Here is a 5,324-nt window from a genome sequence, read left to right as displayed (position 1 = left end):
TTTTTCAAGAAGCAGCTTGAGAGGACCAAATATTATAATGAAATGAGCAAAGACCTAAAGTTAGTGAACCAAAATGGTAGAATACACTCAGCATTTCTTAAGCTGAAAGAACTTCAGAAAATGTAATCCTTGACTTGTAATATTGAAGGATTCTATGCAAAATAGAAGTGAATTTTGCCGTCTGTGAAAAATCCCTATGCCTACAAGATCAGTTAATACCACTAAATTCAAATTTCCACACTAACCACTAAGCAAGTGATGACAAAATTGAAGAATTCTACCAGATTCTTCAGTCTGAAATTGATCCAACATGCCATCAAGATGCAATGGTAATTACTGGTTAATTGGAAACACAGAGGAAGGATCAGTGGTTGGAAAATATGACCTTGGTGATAGAAAAGATGCTGAAGTTTGCACAAGAGAATTTTGCCACACCAACACCTTATTCATTGTAGTTATCATTTTTCAACACCATACATATAGACCTCACCAGATGGCTTGCACAGGAATCAAATTGACTACATCTGTGGCAGAAGACAATGGAAAAGATCAGTATTATCAGCAAAACAAAACCAATGACAGACTACAGAATAGACCATGAAGCTGAAGAAAATGAAAATAAGTTCACAATAGCCAACATATGACCTCAAATATATAGCACCTGAAAGTAGAGACCATTGCAAGAACAAATTTGATGGATTATAGATACTAATGACTGAAGACAAGAGTTGTGGACAACTTCAGAAACATCTTACAGGAAGACAGCAAAAGATCATTAAAAAGACAGGGAAGAAAGGAATGACAAAGATGGACGTCAGAAGAGATTCTATAACTTTCTATTGAGTGCAGAGAAGCTAAAGCCAAAGAAAGAAATGAGGAAGTAAAAAAGCTGAATAGAAATTTTCAAAGAGTTGCTCAAGAAGTCAAGTATTATAATCAGATGATCAAAGGCCTGGAATTAGAAAACCTAAAGGGAAGAATATGCTCAGGAGTTCTCAAACTGAAAGAACAGAAAAAAGAATTCAAGACTAAGGTTGCAATATTGAAGCATTCTATGGGCAAAATATTTAATGCAGAAATCATCAGGGAGTCCTGGTGTGGTGCGGTGGGCTAGTGTGCTGGACTGTAAAGTTGGTTTGAACTGCAAGGTCAGTAGTGCAAGCTCACCATCTGTTCTTTGGAAACCCTATACAGGGTCGCTATGGGTCAGAACCGACTTGACAGCACTTAACAACAACTATATATATGTGTGTGTGTGTGTGTGTTGTTATTGTTGTTATGTGCCATGGAGTCAGTTCCAATGCATAGCAATCCTGTATAGGGTTTCAGAGGCTGTAAATCTTTCTAGGAGCAGAAAGCCTCATCTTTCTCCCGCGGAACAGCTGGTAGTTTCGAGCTGCTGACTTGAGGTTCGCAGCCCGATTTGTAACCACTACTCTACCAGAGCTCCTTATATGTGTGTGTGTGTACTATATGTGTGTGTGTATATATAGCTAGCTAGCTAGCTAGCTAGCTAGCTAGCTAGCTAGCTAGCTAGATAGATGTCCTGGTGTGGTACTGTGAGTTAATGTGCTAGACTGCAAAACCGTTTGAACTGCAAGGTTGACCCTATACAGGGCCGATATGTGTCGGAACAAACTCAATGGCACTTAACAACAACAACAAAACAAAACAAAACAAAACAAACAAACAAACAAACAAACAAAAAATATATATATATAGAGAGAGAGACCTTGTGTGGCATTGTGAGCCAATGCATCATCATACTGCAAAGTTGTTTGAACTACAAAGTCAATGGTTTAAGCTCACCAGCTGCTCCTTGGAAACCCTATACAGGGTCGCTATGTGTTGGAATCGACTCATCAGGCTGCTAACCTCAAGGTCAGCAGTTCAAAACTACCATCCATTCCATGGAGAAAGATGAGGCTTTCTGCTCCCATAAAAATTTACAGCCTCGGAAACCCTATACAAGGTAGCTATGAGTTGGAACCAACTCCACAGTATACCACCATATAGGAATATCCCTAAAGAAGCATTCCTTCAACTGATTGACTCCTCATAGCCCTGTTTCATCTTATAGATCACACTTAAGAAAGCAAAAATATTTGATGCACATATACAAAATAAGATAAAAAAATACATATTCATTTATATTTCCAAAGGGCATGCTCTTCAAGCCAGTCTCCTGCCTTACTCAGTCCATGGACCTAGAGTTTATAGATGCTCTGTCTTTTCAGACCCACTGGAAAAGAGAAAAAGTAGTCAGTGGGGATTTTCCCTAGTCCCCTTATTCTAAAACTGAATACATTCATGAAAGCTTTTAAACCAGCCACTTCATGCCTTTATAGCCACCCATTTTTAATAGACAATCTTTAAGGATTGGCAAACTTTCCTTGCCTTTATGTTTCTGAAACTCAAAATGACTGGCTGCTTATTTTCCTCTGCTTCTTTCAGTCATTAATCTCCTGTTCTCTCAGAAGGTTTGGGTAGTTCTGCGTGTCTTTTCAAATGCAAAAGTCCCAATTTTGAAAATTCTGAATTCTACCCAAGGCTCCATACTCTACAATGGCTTAAACCAAAAAGCCTATTTCTTTCTGAGCAAATTCGAACTCCCCTTTTAGGAAATCTACTAGCGTGTAGGCTGAGGGTGGGCTTATCTATAATCATAATTCTGAGTATTCCTATCACATATGTATGTCTATTTTACAATAATAGGCAGGAGAAACCAATATTCATAAAGTAGTCAATCACATAAACATCTTAAAACACTGAAGTTCAATCTTTTCTTCTCCCTTGGATTAACCCCTTTCATATGTATATGGCCTTAAGCATCTGGCAGGATAAATTCCAGTAGGCACTGGGCAAAAATCAGCTATCTTTTTTATCCACTGTGACATTGGCTCCTGGCAACTCCAAAAGCTGAAACATGTTATCCCATGGTCCTTCATTCTTTCTCTTATAAAACCTCATGCTTCCGTTAGTCTAGAGCCATTGCAATGAATCCCACTCCTTCCACCAACTGCAAAAACCATGTGTGGACCATATCTGACTTCTTCTGACTCCACAAGGAAGAAAGAGGACCAAGCTCCAAGTCAACCCAAGACCTATTCCTATGAAGTGAAGTTCAGGCGTGCTTCTACCCTGTATCTGTGCCTTTAAAATTAGTCAAAATTGAGTACCAATTTAGTAAACTCATCCTTGTGATTTTTTTTCTCTTGAAACCCACTTGAATGGTCTTAGTCCTGATTTTCTAGAAAAGCAAAACCAATGGAATACACACACATATAGTGTAGCTGTGGGTTAATGCAGTGGACTGCAAAGTCACTTTGAATTATAAGATCGGTGGTTCAAGCTCACTAGCTGCTCATTGAAAACCCTTTACAGGACCACCATTGGTTGAAATTGACTCAACAGCACTTAACAACATCAACAACATGTCTATTGAGAAAGAAAGACATTTATTCAAGGAAATAGGTTATAATTGTTGAGTCCAGGTCCAGAGAAGAAGAGACAGAGCATATGGTTTATCGACTGACAGGTTTCATCTGAGCTTCCAAACTAAGGCAGATTAGGCAGAAGGAGAAGCAGACAGACTATTTCTGACTGTTTAGCCACTGACAACCATATGAATAGCAGTGGCACACAGTTGGATAGCACCAGAGTATTGAATACTGAACCATGAAAAATAGCACCAGAATATTGTCAGATATAGTGCTGGAAGATGAGTCCCTCAGGTTAGAAAGCACTCAAAATGCTTCCTTAAAGTAGAGTTAATTGTGATGATGAGAATGGAGTAAAGCCTTCAGGTCCTTCATTTGCTGATAGGAACAACTCAGAATGAGGGGAAACAACTGCAAAAATCCATTCATAATCAGGACATGAAATGTATTAAGTATGAATCTTAGAAAATTGAAATTTGTCAAAAATGAAGTGGAGCACATAAAGGTTGATATCCTAGGCATTAGTGAACTTTAATGGACCAGTATTGGCCATTTTGAACCAGATAATTATGTGGTTTACTATGCCAGGAATGACAAATTGAAGAGGAATGACATTGTATTAATCATCAAAAAGAACATTTCAAGATCTATCTTGAAGTACAATACAGTCTGTATAATAATGTCCATTGCTTATAAAGAAGTCCAGTTAATACCACTATTATTCAAATTTATGCACCAGTAACTAAAGCCAGTGATGATGAAATTGAAGAAGTCGCCTAACTTCTTTAGTATGAAATTGATCAACATGCAATAAAGATGTACTGATAATTACTGATGATTGGAATGCAAATGTTGGAAATAAAGAGGAAGGATCAGTAGTTGGAAAATATGGAGTTTAGGACCATAGTCTCAGAAGACATCGTGGTTAGCTGGCATAAAATAGTATACAAAGTCAATATTCTATATCCTATTTTGGTGACCAGCATCTTTCACCTTAAAGCTCATGAAGGCCATCTAAGGTGCAACTGTTGATATGTCTATGTGTGGAAGAAAGAAGAGTAATGAGAAGTGAAGATGCTTGAAATCAATTAGTTCAACACACTTATGGAACATGTGACCATCAGTACCCATGACTCTTAGGCCAGAAGAACTAGATTGTATCTGCCTATCACTACCAACTGTTCTGAAGGGGATCACGATAGAAATTTCCAGACAGGGTGGCAAAACATAATTTATTAAAAAAAAACACAAAAATTATTTCTTTAAAAAAGCCTGGGCTTATTGGTCAGAAAGAGTCTGGAGGAACCTGAGATGATGGATGCCCTTCAACCACCCTTCAAGTCTCAAAAGGAACTCACCCTTGTGTCCCAATTATCAGCTAAGCAGTAGGTAGGGAGATATGGGGGGCAACAACACTAATAAGGAATGCTCACCATGGAATGATCAATGGTTCAAAATCTAAAGGGCAACATTTACCTAAAGACAAAGCTGCAAAACAATGGAAAGGTGGGTGGAATGAGAATAGACACCACAGGAAGGAAACAGAATAAATACTGATGCTTGTAGGGGATTGTAATCATTGAGATAAAACAAAGTATATGATTTGTTGTATGTAAAACTGATGATCTTGCCTATAAATCTTCATTCAATTCACAATAAAATGTTTTTTTTTTAAATAAAAAAATAGGTATCTTAGAGGCAAAGCAAAATGGTAGACTGGACAAAAAGACTGTATTCTTTAGACTAAGGCCAATAAAAGCAGGCAAAAAACAGAGATTGATATATACATGGCAACAACACCCAGAATACAGTCCAGATATGGAACTATCCAGAGTAGAACAAAACATCAGGACTGAACATTGCAAATCACAGATGTCTATCTAT

The sequence above is a fragment of the Chrysochloris asiatica genome, unplaced genomic scaffold, assembly GCF_000296735.1.
Source record: "Chrysochloris asiatica unplaced genomic scaffold, ChrAsi1.0 scaffold00017, whole genome shotgun sequence".
Classification (NCBI taxonomy): domain Eukaryota; kingdom Metazoa; phylum Chordata; class Mammalia; order Afrosoricida; family Chrysochloridae; genus Chrysochloris; species Chrysochloris asiatica.
This window is presented reverse-complemented; position numbering follows the sequence as displayed.